Source organism: Rosa rugosa, chromosome 4, assembly GCF_958449725.1.
Source record: "Rosa rugosa chromosome 4, drRosRugo1.1, whole genome shotgun sequence".
NCBI classification, from domain to species: Eukaryota; Viridiplantae; Streptophyta; class Magnoliopsida; order Rosales; family Rosaceae; genus Rosa; species Rosa rugosa.
This window is the reverse complement of record NC_084823.1, coordinates 20,598,947-20,618,423: the sequence shown is the minus strand read 5'-3', so window position 1 is coordinate 20,618,423 and position 19,477 is coordinate 20,598,947. Positions and strand designations below refer to the sequence as shown.

The 19,477-nt window shown below is 38.9% G+C and overlaps 2 pseudogenes; both read left to right on the top strand.

The window, feature by feature from the left end:
* Positions 1 to 6,593: 6,593 nt before the first annotated feature.
* On the top strand, positions 6,594 to 8,027 carry LOC133744491 (endoglucanase 8-like; annotated as a pseudogene).
* A 1,600-nt stretch (positions 8,028 to 9,627) lies between these two features.
* LOC133744489 (endoglucanase 17-like) lies at positions 9,628 to 10,460 on the top strand (annotated as a pseudogene).
* Positions 10,461 to 19,477: the final 9,017 nt, after the last annotated feature.

Below are 19,477 nucleotides of genomic sequence, written 5' to 3'. Positions count from 1 at the left end.
GTACTTTTACAAATAGAGTTTACTAAACACATAGTTGTTTAACTTTACAACCACTTATTCTCACAACATAGCAAAAGCTAGCTTCACTTATAAGCACTTGTACACCAAACTGGCCCTAATGCAAACGAACCACATAAGTTTACAAGGTTGCATAGAGTTACATACATATATCATACAAACATATATGAGTATTAATTGTTGCATTGCAATGCAAATCCATCATTTGATTAGAACATGTTTCAGGAATCCTGGAATGTGACGGTTCATAATATAGTCTTCCCAATCAATGCATGTCGGATCAAAATTAAAGTTCTCTGCTTCTATATAACCTTCTTTCGTTATCTTTCGCAAGTCCTCTGTGTTGGAGTCGTCAAAACTATGCAACATTTAGGCACTCTGTTAGTCTCTATACATGATTACAATTAAATGATAGATTTTTGTTTAATGATTACAATTAAATGATAGATTTTTGTTTAATGATAATCAAATAAATGAATACTTACATGCCCTTGAATAACATATAGGGACGGTATAGCTCCACCATGCGCATCGCCAATTTGAATTTCTGGTTATACTTGACATATACATCTTGAAAATATTGGCAAGATGCTTTGTTCACCAACTTTAATCCCTTGAAAAAAGAATGAAATTAAATTAGGAATAACTAAAACGTGTTAACCAACATTGTTCTTTTTCACCTTTTTATTTATGGGGTATAGGACAATGTTATCTTATTGATGAATAGAAGATAAAATATTAAAAAAAAAAGAGTGAATACAAAATGACCCGCCCCTCTAAGCATCTTGTTTTAGTTGACAAAATTTTCCTTCTCTTAAAGGCATGACCCTTTGTAAGCATACATTAATATATTTGAGCATTCTCTTTCTCTGTATTGGGATGCTAAATAAGGAGTTTTTCTACTATTATAAGAAAAGTTTGAGATTAATGTATTAATTAATTAAAGAATACGAAACTTTTCTTCACATTAATTATACTATTGAGTGGATGGTTAGAACAAACCTTCAAAGAAAGTGAGTAGCGAATTTTCATGTACATATGAAAAGTAGACCTGGTCTTGAATATTGAAATCTATTTCACTACGATAGACTTTTCATCCTTATTAACCCATGGATATTTGGTGAAGTATTTGAACATAAAACCACATATATCGTAGAGTTTTATAGGATTTCTTAGTGAGCTTCCCACATGGTAAATGATGCCAGATGACTTATTTGCATTCACCACAATGGCTACTATTATTGAATTTACCACCATATCCACAGGAACCTACATAAATTCGATCACAAACTTAATTTATTAGATGCCCTGTAGTTTGACATATAAGAGAATATAATTAACTTGTTTTTGTGAAAAATAAAGCGACGTAAAACAAAAAAGAAATGATAATTTGATATCTTTATCTTTCTTGTTTCTTTCTGGCTAGGTAGCAATGTATTATAAACTCAAAATGATTACATAATTTGATCCTCGTACACCCCTAAGTGTTATGAATCACCATAGTTTTCCTCACAAATCCTCAAACTTAAAATACATCAAGTGTGAATACATAATTTTTTTTAATTTTTTTTTTGGGAGAAAATGAAAACATACAATTAAACTCACCATATCACATTAAAAAAAAAAACACTCACCATTTCACATACTGTCATAGGATCGAGCAGTAGGAATCTGAGCTTCCCTTTACAGTAACCACCAATTATGCTATCAATAGTTCTTTAATCACCCAGATCCATGCAACACGTACATGTATTTATGAATTAGTATTAATCAGATTAGGGACCTAATCAGACAAGTAATATAGGATTATAGAGATATATCAATAACCTCTCATAATTTATGGTTTTATACTTTTTTCTATTAGTCAATTATGAATAGGGGTTAACAATATTTCCCAATTCCCAAACAAGAGTTTTAAAGTTCATAGATTCGATCTCTTACTTGTAACCTTGAACCCAGCCTGGAAATGGTTCACTGTATGTGCTGGAAACTACAGGTAGACGTACTCCTCAAAAAAAACTACAGGTAGACGTACAATAACAAAAGGTAGATTGTTCTTAGACTGACGAGTTAAAAGTACCTCCCCCATCGCCTTTGTAAATGAATAGGTGTTTGGCCATCCATGTAGTTTAGCCCTGAAAATTAAGTTGTATAGAAGGAAATATTTAAGGCATTAATTTTCTCTTCCTTTTTTTTTTTTTTCATCACAATTTGGAGAAAAGTAAGTTTAAAGAATGAGAAAGATTATTAATTGATAAGGCTTTTCAGGACTGAAAAAGTAAGAGGTCGATGACTAAGACCTTTCAATGCCGAGATCTTTCATCGTACTAGTAATAACTTCTTCTGAAGCATTTTGTTTTAGTAGTTCATTCAATTTGTCATTCACTAGGTTCTTTTCTACTACTTCGAAATCAAATCTAAGCATCTTCTTGACCCTCTTATCCATTAAAGTTGAGCTCTCTAGTACGAGTCTGACCTTGTCACCACACTCACATACTGGAAAACACGTAGCACTAATTAATCATGCAAATCTAAGGACATTGAGACATGGAAGAAAAAAATAAAAGAGGGGTATTTTTTTTTTTATAATTATAGCCCTCAAATAATAATAAAATATTTAAAATTGAATTATTTCAATTCACAAAAGAAAAGAAAAAAAGATCAACACGTTCTTCACGAAAATTACCCACTATTTTTCACAAAAATTACCCCACTATGTTTCAGTTTTTATTTTCTTTTTTGTCACACAATTAGGGTACGGGCTGCTTGCTAGAACAAAAAAATGTTATCTAAGTTACACAATCTTAATTAATTAAAACAGAAAAAGATATAAATACTACCGGTTGATATGTGGAGAAACATCTCCAACTTTAAGCATTTGTTTGCAAAACTCAACATATGTAGAACTCCAAATGTATTGATGCTCAAGGATATATCATATCTGCACAGTAAAAAAAAAATTATATATATATAGATGATTATTTTACTAATGCGAGATAAACTATATATGCATGTAGTATTATATGTATTCAGAGGTGTTCGTTTTTAGATCAGCCTTTAAAAATCATCTCTCTCAAAAGTCAAAATTGATGGTTGAATTGCATTAATGATTTGGTTCTCAAGCGATCTCAAATTAAATTAATTATCTATAGATATAATCTTTAACAATAAACCTAATAACTAAAGAATTTTGATCATAATAGCACAATCAGTGCCCATACCAATTGGTCTAGTAGCATAAGTTGATAACATTGCATCCATTGTGGCAAAATCTCAAGCTAGAAGATGAAGATGAACCAGAAAGCGAGAGAGAATGAGAGGCTGAAAATATCTGAGTCTATTTGATTATGAATCTTAGCCACAAAGTTATTACAGCAATCCCTATATATAGTAGTCTGAAACTAAAACAACCACGAGTAACAAACTTTTACATAAAGTGAATCCACCTAGGATCCAGCAAAGCAAGCCACATCATCACATATTATTCATCAACAAACTTAAAATAAATGAGTCATGGTGTTGACTCGTTAACACCTCCCCTCAATCTCAGTGGGGGTGAGCACACTGAGATTGGAGCAGTGTTCCTTGAAGACTGGACTGTGAAGCCCTTTGGTTAGAATATCAGCAGTTTGTTGATTTGTAGGCACATACTGCAGAAGCAGATCTTGTCTTTGATCCCTCTCTCGAACAAAATGAAAGTCATTATCCAAGTGTTTAATCCTGGAATGGAATACTGGATTAGAACATAAAGCAAGTGCAGAGAGATTATCACACTTTAGAAGAGGTGGAGCAGGAACTCTAATGTGCAGATCACACAGAATGTGTCTAACCCAAGAGATTTCAGCAGCAGTATTTGCCAAAGCCCTATATTCAGCTTCAGTGGAGCTTCTAGAAACAGATCCTTATTTCTTTGACTGCCATGACACAGGACAATGACCAAGATAGACAATAAAACCAGTTGTGGATCTCCTTTGATTGATCTCTCCAGCCCAATCAGCATCACAGTATGTTTAATATAAGGCACAGTCTTTCCAAACTTAAAGAACAGTCCCTTGGCTAGAGTACCCTGAATATACCTCAAAATTCTTTTCACAGCTGCATAGTGAACATCTGTAGGAGCAGACATGAACTGACAGACAGTGTTCACAGCAAAGGCGATATCTGGCCTTGTAAATGTGAGGTATTGCAGAGCACCAACAATACTTCTATAAAGAGATGGGTTGGAAAGCAATGTACCTTCAGTCTTAAGCATCTGCATATGAGGAATACAAGGAGTAATGCAGTCCTTGCAAGTTTCAAGACCAGCCTTGATGATCAATTCTCTGGCATATTTTTCTTGAGAAAGAAGTAATCCTTTTTCTTTAATCTGAACCTCAATTACCAGAAAATATGACAATGAATCTAGATCCTTCATGTCAAATACATCACTGAGTTCAGTGATAACAGCTGATATGCCAAGTCTATCAGTACCAGTTATAACAATGTCATCAACATATAGCAACAGACAAACCATACCTTGATCAGTGCATTTCACAAACAAACTTGGATCAGAATGAGAAAACTGAAATCCCAAAGATGGAAGAAAATTAGTGAACTTTTCATTCCAGGCCCTAGGTGCTTGTTTCAAGCCATACAGTGATTTCTTAAGTAAGCAAACATGTTCAGGATACTGAGAATCAACAAAACCCTGTGGCTGATGCATGAAAACTTCTTCTTTAAGATCTCCATGAAGAAATGCATTTTTGACATCTAATTGTCTCAACTCCCAGTTATTCATAGCAGCAAGAGCAAGGATAATTCTCACAGTGCTATGCCTAACAACTGGACTAAAGGTTTCATCATAATCCAAACCTTTCTCTTGACTGTAGCCTTGAGCCACAAGCCTGGCCTTATACCTCGAGATACTACCATCAAGATTTTTCTTAATTTTATAAATCCATTTACTTCCAACTATATTTTTACCATGAGGTAAAGGGACAAGCTTAAGTATCCAAGTTCCTTGTTTCTGCAGAGCTTCAATTTCTTCTTTCATTGCACAATCCCACTCAGGAATCCCAACAGCAGCTTTAAAGAACTTAGGCTCCATGGGATCCTGAACATCTATAACAGTAGACAAGTCACTGAAGAAAGCAAATTCATCAAGCAAATTTTGTTGCACAATGCAGGAATAAGCACAATACTCAGGAAAAGATTTCTTTTTCACAATGCCATTCTTAGCTCTAGTCAACATGGAATGGTTATTATATGCTTGCGCAGGATCATTAATAAACTATAGCTCCAAAGGAAGTTCATTCAGTTCATTCACTTGAGACACAACATTGCCAACCTGTGAATTCCTAAGCTCAGAGGAAGCATCTTGAGTATCTTAGGAATATTCATGTATCGCAGTAGAGCCATCAGAAGATGATAAAGCAGTAGATGAAGATGAAGACACATCATTACCCCCCCCATCAGCCATAGGAGAAATACCTGCAGATGGCTGAAACTCAGGAGCAAAAGGTAGCACAACTTGTAGCTGATCAGGTGTGAGGACAGGCATCATATCTTGCTGAGTAGGGGAAGGAGGAACAGTGGGAGCAGTATGGGAAGAAATGGTGTATGAGTGGGAAGATGGGGTATGAGGAGAAGAAGCAGAATGAAGAATGGGTGTAGAGAATGGAAAAATTGTCTCATCATAAACAACATGTCTGCACATATATAATTTGTGCTTCTCAATGCAGTAACAAAACACTCCCTTGTAACCTAGAGCATAACCAAGAAAGACACAGTGAAAAGTTCTGGGGTCAAGTTTATCCAATGAGTAAGGCCTGAGATAAGGATAACATGCAGTACCAAAAATTCTCAGTGTGCTAAGATCAGGTGCATAACCAAAAAGTTTGATAAAAGGAGAAGACATATTCAAAGACTGACAAGGCATTCGATTAATGAGGAAAGCAGCATGAGCTACAGCATGGAACCAAAATGGTTTTGGAAGTTTAGCAGCAGACATCAAAGTAATGCAAGTTTCAACAATGTGGCTGTTCTTTCTCTCAGCAACCCCATTTTGTTGAGGGTTTAGGGACATGTAATGAAGTGAATGATACATTTTTGTGCAAGGAACAGTTTGTGGGGCCAATCACAGAGTGTTTAATGGGGAAGGACTGTTCCTATTCAAAGAGTGTAAGCCAATCACTCTGTGAAGTGTAATGAAGTGTTTCTGCTTTTAAACACTCTGTGATTGTCTGCAAGGAACAGTCCTTCCTAATTTTTTGTGCAAGGAACAATTATGTGTAATGAAGTGTTTCTGCTTTTAAACACTCTGTGATTGTCTGCCAAATCTGTGGCCTCAAAGGACATGCTGCTCTTGATTACCATCACAGGAGTAACTTTGCATATCAAGGAGCTGAACCGCCATCCACACTCACTGCAATGACAGCTAACTCTGGGAGTCCTGGTGCAAGTTCTTCAAATTCTCAGAACACTGTTTCTGAAGTATGGATTGGGGACACTGGTGCTACTCACCATATGACATCTGATCTTAGGAATCTCTCCATTCCCAGCTTCAATTAAAGTTGTTGATACTAGCAGCACTAGCAATGTCTGCCATGCCTTCCCACAACTACGCGGATCGATATACGCTTTGTCCAAGAGTATTTTGTTTTTCGAAGGGCAGAGGTCGGGATCGTTACCGCGTACCCAACGAGTGACTTGGAGGAAAGATTCAGCTCTCCATTACGGCACTGACGTTCATATGGATCTGGTAGGGGGTTACTATGATGCTGGAGACAACGTGAAGTTCAACTTTCCCATGGCATTCACAACAACAATGTTGTCTTGAAGTGTTCTAGAGTTTGGTGAATCAATGGGCTCAGAACTTCCATATGCTTCGGAAGCTATAAGATGGGGCACTGATTACTTGCTTAAATCCACAGATGCTTCTGGTTCTGTTGCCGGCTTTGTTGGCGACCCCGTAGGCGACCACACTTGTTGGGAAAGACCCGAAGATATGGACACTCCTCGAACATCCTACATAGTAACCAGAGAAAAGCCAGGCAAACAAGTATCTGCCGAAACGCCAAAACTGCAGCTGCCCTTGCAGCTTCTTCCATGGTTTTACAGGTTCGGACGACTGGTACTCTGGTTTGCTACTTGACCGAGCCAAGGAGGTTTTCGAGTTTGCAGATAAGTACAGAGGATCTTATAACGACAGCATTGGGGAAACGGCGTGCCCGTTTTACTGCGATTTCAATGGCTACATGGATGAGTTGATTTGGAGTGCTTCATGGTTGTACAAGGCTACAAAGGATCCCTATTATTTGAACTATCTATGTCAAACAGAACATGCCTAATCTAGGTGGTTCTGTCACTGAATTCGGATGGGATGGAAAGCATGCTGGGATCATCATACTTGTATCTCAGTTGGTAACGACTGATGATAATAGTCCCTTTATTTCAAATTCGGACCAACTTGTATGCTCGATTCTACCCGAATCACCTGCTCCGAAATCCGTCACATTCTCACCCGGTGGGCTATTGTTCAAACCCGGAGGAAGTAACCTGCAACATGCAACTTCCTTATCGCTTCTTCTTACAGTTTATGCTGACTAGCTGAAAGCTGCCAATAAAGTTGTTAACTGCGGCAACAACGTCGTGATCACTGCGTCTAGGATGATCGACTTCACCAAAGGACAGGTTGACTATATACTAGGAAGCAACCCATTGGGAATGTCATACATGGTGGGATATGGTTCAAAGTTTCCAAAGAGAATACACCACCGCGCTTCGGTGCTACCTTCTATGGATCAGCAGCCGGGCAACATTGAATGTCACGCATGAATGCCATATTTCGAGACTCAAGCTCCAAATCAGAACTTTCTAATAGGCGCGATTGTGGGAGGACCTGCTGAGAACGATTCTTTCGAAGACTCTCGGTACAATGTGTACAATGTACACAGTCGGAGCCAAACACATACATCAATGCACCTTTTGTTGATGTTTTGGCTTACTTTAAGTCCATATTTCTGATATAGGACGAGAATGGGCCTGGTTTAGCCGGAAAACTAGAAAAATAAAGAAGCGGCGTGGAATCAAGAAGAGTGATTGGAAAATAGGTAATTCACGCATAATGAGGTTACTAGCCGCTGTAATATCCAAGAAAATTAGGTTTTGGACTTTTCAGGTTTCTCGTGCGAAAAGTCAGGTCTTAATTGTGAATCAGATTTGATCAACTTTTGGCCAGAATGTCTGTTTGAGACGCATGATACCTTTCCAGAATGGGAACGACGAGATCTTCAAGATACTAACCTGAGTTTATTGCTTTTTAGGGTTTATTGCTTGTAAACTCAGGTTAGCATCTTGAAGATCTCGTCGTTCCCATTCTGGAAAGGTATCATGCGTCTCAAATGGACATTCTGGCCAAAAGTTGATCAAATCTGATTCACAATTAAGACCTGAATTTTCGCACAAGAAACCTGAAAAGTCCAAAACCTAATTTTCTTGGATATTGCAGCGGCTAGTAACCTCATTATGCGTGAATTACCTATTTTCCAATCACTCTTCTTGATTCCACGCCGCTTCTTTATTTTTCTAGTTTTCCGGCTAAACCAGGCCCATTCTCGTCCTACATCAATTTCCGTAAAATTGAGTTTAAGTGGCCTGTTAGTTTAGTTTACATTGTAGATATGGATAATCTAATTTTCATATCACAATAGTACACATGAAGTTGATTCTTTTTCTTTTACCCCTTTTGTTTCACAGCGAAATTAATGCCCATTAATTCTTGCATGGACTTAAATTATTACTTCTCTGAATTGGGACCTGGTCCTTTGTTCATCTTGAGGTTTTTTTTGTTCTACTAATTACTGTTTTTACCAGTTATTATTTGTCATCATAAACTTGGATAGTTTCATAGGCGCTAACCGTGCTCGTCTTGCGGGCCTAAGATTTCTATTCTAATATCTCATTTAGAGGATTAGATTATGTGATCAAACTTATCAAGATAGATCTAAGAGAGGACGTGTCAGATGCTGGAAAATGGATTCAGAGATGCTCCGACGTTGGTTTCAGGGAGAAGGCAGCGATGAGACGTCGTTGGCTCCTCAGTGATCAGTGGGAGAGTCCTTCGTCTTCTCCGGATTATTCACAAGTTAGTATCAAACACTTGCGTGCATACACTGTAGTTGCAGTGTTCTTTTTGGATATCTATTGGGCCTGACCTGTTAGATAAATGTTTAACTGTTGGGCCTGACCTTTAAGATTATTGGGCTGGTTGTTCCGATGTGCCTAACCCGGTTTTTTTTTTTTTTTTGGTCTGAACAGAAATGAAGAATGGCCTTAAAATGATCATAAAAACTTAAAACACTGTTGATTGACCTTCCTTAAATGTAAAAGTTAAGGAAAAATGTAAAAGTGTAAAACACTTTACTTTTTATGCTCGTAACAGTTTAGAATCTAGAATTAATAATCATCCAATATATTACATGTTAAGGGCCATATCGATCTTCTGCTAATCAGACACTAGCTATTTCCGTAACTTAGCTAGCTAGGAAGCCTAGGCTAATTATATAGTTGAGATTAGATCTAACTTTCTTGTACCTAGCCTGAGAGTTACTTCGAGCAAGCTAGATCGTCATGATGAGTATATTAAGCTTGTTGATAGTAGCATCACTAGGGATGTTGTCAATGGCAACATTCACAAGCTCTGAAGGGCATTCGCAAAACTACGCGGATGCTTTGTCGAAGAGTATTTTGTTTTCCGAAGGACAGAGGTCGGAAGGTTACTGCCTACCCAACGAGTGACTTGGAGGAAAAATTCTGCCCTGCGTGACGGTTTCACGTTCATAGGGATCTCACAGGGAGTTACTATGATGCCGGAAACAATGTGAAGTTCAACTTTCCCATGGCCTTCACAACAACAATGTGGTCATGGAGCGTGTTGGAGTTCTGGCAATCTTTAGGTTTGGAACTCCAGCATGCAAAGGAATGGGGGACGAATACTTTCTTAAATCCACAAACGTTCCTGGTTCCGTGGTAGGCGTTGTTGGTAACCCAAATGGCGACTACACTTGTTGGGAAAGACCCGAAGACATGGACACTCCTCGAAAGTCCTACATAGTAACAAAACAAAAGCCAGGCTCTGAAGTCTCGGCCGAAACTGCAGCCGCCCTTGCAGCTTCTTCCATGGTGTTTAGAGGTTCGGACAACAGGTCAACAGGTACTCGGCTTTGCTTCTTAACCGAGCCATAGAGGTTTTCGAGTTTGCAGACAAGTATAGAGGATCTTATAACAATAGCATTCCCAATGGAGTGTGCCCGTTTTATTGCGACTACAATGGATACATGGATGAGTTGGTTTGGGGAGCTACGTGGTTGTACAAGGCAACAAAGAGACCTTACTACAGGAGCTATGTCAAACACAACATACATAATTTAGGTAGCGACGTTTCTCGAGGAACAACCCTTTAGGCATGTCGTACATGGTGGGATATAGGAAAAAGTTTCCACAGAGAATTCATCACCGCGGTTCAGTCCTGCCTTCGATTAACAAGCACCCTTAACACATTCACTGCCATGAAGGAAATCCCTTTTTCGCAACTAAAGCTCCGAATCAAAACCTGCTAATAGGTGCAATAGTGGGAGGACCAGTTGAAGATGATAGCTAGGTTCGAAGATTCTCGTTATAATGTTGGACAATCGGAGCCAACCACATACATCAATGCACCTTTTGTTGGTCTGTTGGCTTACTTTAAATCACAAAATGCTCACATATGAATGCATTTCAACTGTATCTCGAAATCACGATTTGGAGGATGAAGATCAAAAGATATTCAGAGATTTGATCGAATTGTTATTCTTTACCATTTGTAGTCGTAACAAAGTTTTTTTTTCATTACCCTCGTTGGGAGTTATTTCCATCTGTTCTAATTTGATCATATTTAGTGGGTTCTCCCTTCTCCTTTTCCGGTCTATTATAACGTAGGGATCTCACCATTGTTGTTAAGGCTTTTGTAATCAAGTCTCGTTACTGTTGATCGTTAAGCAGTTATTGTTTAACACCACACGGCTACAAAATTCAATTATGCGGGATGGATCCAACCTCATATATAGAAAGCTTACGTGGTGCCCAAGGTAGGCGTTCAAAGGAAGCCCACGATCCCCCAAGAATGATTTTTTTTTTGGCTAAAATATGATTGGAGAGAGCAGAGCCTCCCAACCTGATTTATTAAAAGAGATAGATATTAAAAACAGAAGAAGGGAGGACAATGCCCATGCCCCTAGCCAAAAACAGAAGAACTAAAGAGGTACTATAACATCTAGTCTAGCAGAATAAAAGAGACAAAAAAACTACAACTCAAATAAATTGGAAATTTGGAAGACCAAGTGAGTCTCATCGACAAAGATCCAGAAGAAAAAGAGGAGCATCATTCCACCAAACCAAACCTGATGATGACAAACCAACATTAGCAAGCGCATCTGCTACTGGATTTCCCTCTCTGAAAATATGAGAAGATTTAAATTGCATTTGCGAGATACGGTGCAAACAATTATTGATCCCAAGCAACACGGAGTCTCCATGGAACAAGATGGCCGGGGTGCACGAAGGAAATTAAGTACCATAGTTGAATCAACTTCAAGCCAAATATGCTTTCACTCCTTAACCCAAACAAGCTCAATTGCCTGAATAACCGTCATGATCTCCGCATCGACAAAACTAGGAATCTCAAGATTAGAAGCAAAAGCACCCATAAAAGAACCCTGATAGTCCCTAAACACTCCACCGTAGCCTGCTCTTCCAGAAACACGTTGCCATGCACCATCGGTATTAATCTTCACCCAGCCAATAATTGGAGGAATCCAATTAACTTCAACGATCCTTGGAGTCCGATGAGGATGACAACCAACCCCAAAAAATCATTTGAAGTTCGATCAACCACAGAATTATACATACTCCATGTGGCTAGCTTACTAGCAGCCTGAACATGGCCCATAATTAACCTCTTCATAGCCTCCACAGTAACCACACAATCCCCCAAGAATGATGTTCTTCCAGTCAAACTATGAAAAATTTGATCTACCACCACCATGAAGATTTAGGGATGAAAAATTGAACAACAATTTAAAAATATTGTTTTCCAACATTAGATTTCCAAGGTTGACTAGGATTAACTGACCGGGAGAACATCGACAACCGATGAGAGTGGTCAAAACTAGCCAAGCCCTCGACGGTAAAGTTAGTCATATGAACTAACATGATGGATATATGGAGATCTTCTAAATGAATGAGGCATTATGATCCTGAACAATGATCCCTAACCGTCAATATGAGAAAGAATTAATATGCAGTATTTAATTCCTCGGTCTGAAGTGGTTAAGAAGAATTTCTAGGCGTTGAACTGATTGAACATGGGTCAAAAGTGGAACTAATATGAGTATGCAACTACTACTAATCTAGACCTACTTAGCGCGTTTAGTCCAATACCAAAACTTGAAAAGAAAATAGTGAAGACAGATGAGTATCTTCAAGTACGTAATTACGGATTAGTAGGCAAAGCCGTAGGTTATCTTATTTGATTCTTAATATAAACAATGGCAGTATGGCACTTGACTTGAATTGGATGAACATTGACTTGGACCTTCCAAATTCCATCACTAAACATTTTTAATTATAACTTTAAAACATTAATGGGATATAGTGGGATAATATATCTCATCTTACAACTTAAATGCAAGATCCTTTTGAACCAATCAGATAAGCCAATAGCAGGTGGGCAAACAAAAAAAGCTCAAAACTTCACATAACTTAAGATTACGAGTGTAGAAAAGACGTGATCTAAATAAGGCCTTAAGATAAGAACTAGCTCTCTCTCTCTCTCTCTCTCTCTCTCTCTCCCCCCTCGCACTGTGTGAGAGAAGACTCAAACTTGAACTCTATTCAATCCAGTAGAGAGAGAATTTTGTGATTAAAAGGGAAAGAAAAGGAAAAAAAAATAGAGAAACTGAAAAGACGAAATTACTCATGAAATAGTTTACGTGGCAATAGACTTGACATTGTTATTAAGAAGGTTTGACAATAGTATCATGTTTAAATGTTGAGGTACCAATGTGATAGTTTTCAAATGTGATGTACCAAATAAGTAATGAACAGACTTTTATTTGGGATACTGTTTGTAAAATTTTCTCTTAAATTTTCGATGTGCCATTCCATTCTCTAACAAGTCAATAAGAACTACATGTCGACCTAATAACTAGGTCTGAGACTGCAACCTTGTCTGTGTACTCGGTTGGAATGTCACCGGATACTATAAATGCTTTGATGCGAAAGCTTGAGTAGGACCAAGATACCGAAAGAACAAAGAGGGTCTCTAGTTATCCTGTAGGTTATATAATTGTAAATTCGACTAGTTATGCAGGTTCATGGACTTTTTTTTTTTGAGGTGAAAAGGTCAATCTCATTCAGCATTTCAGCAAGCAGTACAATAGTGACTTGCCTAAAGGGTAGTCAGTAGAAGTCATTACATAGAGCACACAACTCTAGCACACCCCTCACACGAGCATACTATATAACATACCCCTAGCACACCCACCTTTTTTTTATTAAGCGCAAAAACAAGAAAACAAAGTAACCCCGAAATCAATAAACTACCTACGAGGCTACTTGTTACTTGTCGATCTTCCCCACTCAAATAAAGAAAATAATAGGGCCATCATCATTTCGTGAAAAATGATAATAACCCAAAGCTAAAATAAAAACAATAAACCTAAACATGCTATGAGCCCAAGTTAATCCAGCCCATGCTAACCCAACCGGCCCAATTACGAGAAACCCTAGCAAAAGCCCAAAGCCACCAAGAATCCTTCTAGTGGCCTCCATCCCACCACCGTCGCTGTAGCCAGCAAGGCCGCCGCCAGCGAGAACACCATAGCCACCATGGTCCTTGTACGGAGAAGTACAAGACCGTATCAGAGCAAAGCCATCATAGCCTCCGGAAGGGACCAGACCTTGACCACCGATCGAAAGACCAAAACCCAGCGCCGACGCCCATTCATCCATGGATGTAGCTCCATCGTCTTCCTCAGGAAACGGGTCACCCACCACAGCGACATCATGGAGAAGGAAGCCCGGTCTGGATGCACCACCGCCTCCAATAGAAGAGCCTCCCTCCACAACCCAGCTCCACACCTCGAATCTTGACCCTAAGACACAAGAACGACCATCATCACCATCAGCGCTGCCATACCAGTCGCCACCGAGAAGAGGAGTAGAAGGGAGAGCACCCTCGCCCTTCTGATTCCAAGGTACAAGACCACCATCAACTAAAGTTGATTGCCGTCGAGAGATCTCCCTTGCGAGAGTCGAGACGAGAAGGTGAGGGATTGCTCCTATGCCGCCATCGTCAATGCAACCAGAAGGGAAGGGATGTCCGCCCATGCTGGTCGAAACTTCAGAGCCGCCATGAGTCACCACAGCAAGAAACCCTAGAATAACTCGAAAGAGAGAAAAAGAGGACATCATCTTTGATATTTTAAACTTGAAAGCACCATACCAGCCTCATCCAGGTTCATGGACTTGACTTAATGTCTATCACTTTTTTTTCCTTCAGTTTGGACCTAATTTATTACTTTTCAGTTTCTTCCACTTTATTCATTTTTTAATTTCTTTATTAATGCGGAAGTCCCTGGTTTTGAATCTTCATGGAGGTACCTAGAACTAAACTATGGGCAGCTTAATTAATTAAAGACAAGTAAATGGCAGATCAAGAGCGATGACACTATTAATGCTCATCTCATTGATATCTATGGTGGAGGATAAGATGGGGTTTCATGATCGATAAAAGAGAAAAAATTATTTCTTCGAAGGATGTGAAAGAGTAAAGAAAAAAGGGGGTAAAGTTAAGAAAATAGAAAAACATACATTTACTTGGAAAATTCTACAATGTGTTAACGTATGACATGTATACAATTGCCTTAAAAGTAGTAAAAATAGATGTGACAATAAAACACACTCAAATTAATATTTATGCAGAGTGTCCGAAAAAGCATAAGGAATTATTACTGGAAATCTCAATCAGGTCACTTAAATGAGCAATTTCAACTGGTTTAAGTCTATTATCTGTCAAACTCTGACAATGAGTCAAAATCGGGGGTTTCAAATTTTTACACTAGTTCAGGCAGAGTTGTAATTTTTCAGTTTTGATATCTTTAATAAAATTTTGATCACACTATAGAATTTGTAGTATTTGATTCTCCAACACTGTCCAAATCTGGGACCCTGAGCTGATAGCTAGGAGATGACTTCCTCAATTATACATCATCGATTGTGATAATTTTTTGCTATAAGAATCCCAGAAAGAATATTTATAGGTCAAGTTAAGTAGTTATCAAAAGGTTGAAAAACTTGAAATTCTCTCCATCATAAAAATGATTGGTCTTCCATTGTCTGATTTGATACTATCTGCTACTTGCCTTTTTTTTTTTCTCTCTTCTGCCGACTAATTGAGTTTCATACATAATTACATAAGATACATATGTCCCTCTTAGTGCTTGTACATTACAACTGTAAAGGTGTGTTCACAACAAAAGTATAACTTTTATGTTATATGCTAAATTTATGTCGTACTAGTTCAACCCACAACAGGATCGGACCTGTATGGCTTAAAATATTTGTGTATACTTTTTGATTGAAATTTAATTTAGGCAGATTAATTTGTTGGAATGTTGGCATTGATATTACCCCACACACCACATAAGTTTGTATATAAGTAGTGAACTGGAGGTCTTTAAAAGGCACTCATAAACCATTGTGATAAACACCTTCACTAGCTAGTCCACCACCACCAGCATATGCCATTATCGAAAGCCACATAGAATAGTTGGCCTAACTAGCTAGTTCCAAATCTTTTAACTTCTTCCCCTTCCAAAACCAAAACCCATTGATTGATCAGTTTTCCATTTATTCAGGCAAGACAGCTCCATCTGGTCCTCGGTCGAACAAAGATGTGGCATATGCTAGCCACAATAAGGCAAAATCTCCAAAACATGAGGAAAAGCCCCAGAGTAGCAGATGAGAGCATGGTTAACATAGGAGGCGGGAACTTGGCAGAAGAATTGCCAATTATAAGAAGATCATCATCTCGCGGTTGGAAGGGATTTTCGGTTATAGTTAGCGTTGTGATCCTGCCATTTTCGGTTCTTTCTTGCTTCTCTCAGCCTCATGTTCATGGCGCTGACGGGGTTTGGGCGTCGGGTGATTTTGCTCAGATAACGGAGATGAATCATCTAATGGTAAGTGACAGCATGCGCTATGCCATCTTGATGTAAAATTATAATGAAATGTATCGATGGTATTGGAGTGTCCTGGTTTTGCAGCAGTTCTACTTCTACTACTTGCATGGATCGGCAAACATATATACCTTTTTTTTTTTTAAATAGATGGTGATTCATGTAATAGTCTTGACTTCTCCTATATCATGTATGAATGTCGAGCATACAAATTCCATGTATGGCCACTGACCTTATTTCCTAGCTAACTAAGTCCATGATCCGGTTTACTGGTTAGAGAGTGAGACCGACCTCCCACCTACATTACTGTGACGTAATATCTAGTTGGTGAGTGAGGTTTGGTGTGGCTGTCTTCGTCCTTATTTAAGATGCTAATAAACTTTTTGAATTCTGGTTTCAATGGTCTGATTATAAAAATAATGCACGATAAGTTTGTTTGGAATTTTCTTGAAAAAATGGCGACAATTTATATTCGTTAAAATTAATATTTAAAGAAATAGATAAAAGCTATGCACTTTGTTGTCTGGTACTTTGTGCTGTACTGTTTTTTCATATACAATGAATGCTGGTTGTGGAGGAGAGAAGGAGGGATCATCCTCCTTCTAGTATAATAATTTGAAAATTGAGATCAGAAAATTGAAAAAGAGAGGAAAAAAAAAAGAGGGGGAGGGGAGTATATTTATTCTAATAATAAAAAAAAAATTTGACTTCTGCAAATTAATTTCTAGTCTAATGAATTTTTTTTGGTTGTGTGTCTGAAGAGATTCTAAAACATCAGAGTCCTCGATCTTTTGCATGCTCTGCCTATATTTCTACGTAGGCCTTTTGTGGAGAAATAAGCATATCTGCATATATTGAAACTTCGGCAATTTATGTGTTTTTTTAATCAAATAGGAGCAATTTTCTTGTTAATTAACTTGCACGACAAAAATACCGTGGCTTTTGTAAAATTCTATCTATCTAATTAATTATCATCTTTTGGACAAAACAAGGAATTTTGATCACTTAGTTATTGATCGAACGCACTCCCTCTCCATAGTATTTAATAAGAAAAATGTTTCTATAACGATAGTATTTAATAAGAAAAAGGTTTCTATAACGAAAAGTAGGATTAGCTACCACATTTTTTTTTTTAAAAAGAGGATCAAAGAATTTCACTCCTACCCCTATGGTGACTCGAACCCAGGACCTAGATCCTAGGTAGTGGGTGCTCTTACATTCTGATTCATTTAAAATTTTAAATAAGGTCTACACTAAATCTAGACAAATAAAGACGGAGTAGACAGACAAAATAATGTGATGAGAGTGAAGTTAAAAACTTTAAGATTGAAGTTTAAATTATTTGTACCCATCAATGGTGTTTTTTTCCCTACATCGAAGTTTTTTTTTTTTTAGAAATAGATAACTTCATTAACTTATCCATGGCCAGAAGGCACATACATCACAAGCTGTCTCATACCAACAGAACTAGCTGGCACAAGTTGCCAAGCAAATGACAAGTACCCTCACTGAAAACAAATGCGCTCACTTATAAAAGTGCCTAGCTAAATGCTCAAAACCCAAAACTATCTAAGCTCTTGTTATAGCAACCCAACCGCCTAGAGACCTCAATTGGTGTACGATTAAAGTAGCTAACTTACATAGCACTAAACTCTAAAACAAATACTAGGCACAGAAACAGGAAACTTAGAGTTTCCCCTTGCCCTTAGCTTTAGGGCCAATCTCCTGAGTAGTAGTAGCAGCCGGATAGGTAAGGCGCAAAGGGGTCAATCCCACCTTCCTATGAGGCCGGGAGCCCTTGTTTCTACTACCAAGTGGCCTGCCCAACTTCTTCTTCAGTGTCACAAGCGCGACATCATCCTCAACTTCAGTCAAACCAAGGGCTTCCGCATGCAGAGTGAGAAGCTTGCCACCCAAAATAGTTTTGAATTTCTTAGGAGAGGGATCAGCTGCCTCTTGTCGGCCTCTTTTCTTATAGGTCAAAGATTGCTTCTGACCAACTTGCATGATGGAGGCCGGTGGAAGGTCCTTTGTTCCTGAATCAGAAGGTTCCACCGAGGGCACCTCAATAGCCATGTCCGCCAAAGCACCCTCATGAATCGTGCCTTCCAAATCTGCCGTGTTGAGCACGGTACCTTCAGGACCCGTAGGTTCAATGGTGGAACGCTCTAAACGTCGAATAACGGGCTTCTTCTTTTTCAGTAGGGAGGAAGAAGGCATAGATAACTCACGGGGATTCTTGGCAGAGAAGGCAAAAGAGCCGCCCGAGGAAGAAGGGCCGCCACCAAAATTCACAACCCTAGGAGCAGAAAGAGTCACAGCCTCCTCACACTTCGCCCCAGAATGCGTGATCATACCACACTGAGGGCATCTACCCTTAAGATGTTCGAATTGGAACTGAAGAAAGGGCTCTACACCAGGGGCCAAGAAAACCCTACGCTCTAGAAGAACTGGCTTTGAAATATCATGCTTGAAGAAGATGCGCACAACACCTTTGCGAAATTCTTTCTTATCATAATCCAAATAGCCGCCCAGAAGGTTTCCAATGAGAATGAGGTTGTCGGGTTCCTCGTAGAGAGGAGGGATACCCGAAACCCTAACCCATATCCTTACATACTTCAGAGGGACATCAGCGATGGGGGTGATACCATCATACTTCTCCAGACAGACCGGAGCCCGGTCATAGCACCAAACACCGCCCTTAAGCACCTTGTTCCGATCCCTGATCAAATCAAAGGAGAAGAGAAACCTATTGTCCGCCTTTTCTTGGATGCGGAAGTCCTTCTCCACCATCCAGGTCCGGAAGAACTGGGATTTGAAGGCGTTGGAGTCCACCGGTTTCCGAGTGAGTGGTTTCCCGAGGAGAAAAGATTGAGTAGATCGCCGAACCGGACCTCCTCCAATCTTTCCCAAATCCGGTGCTTTGCCCCCGTCAGCCAGTGCCAGAGAGGTAGCAAAACTGGCAGTGACAGCGTCTATTGTAGCCATGGCAAAGTGAGGAAAGATCAAGGACGGCGGGAGACGCCGACTAGAGAAAACTAGGGTTTGGGAGAGAGCGACTAGGGTCGAGAGAAAATCTCGCTTGATTTGATTTTTTATTTCCCTACATCGAAGTTAATAAGACCATTCGAGTTCATATTATCCAAATGCACAAATGACAAAAAAAAAAAAAAATTATTTGAGATCATTTTCCATTGGAAGAA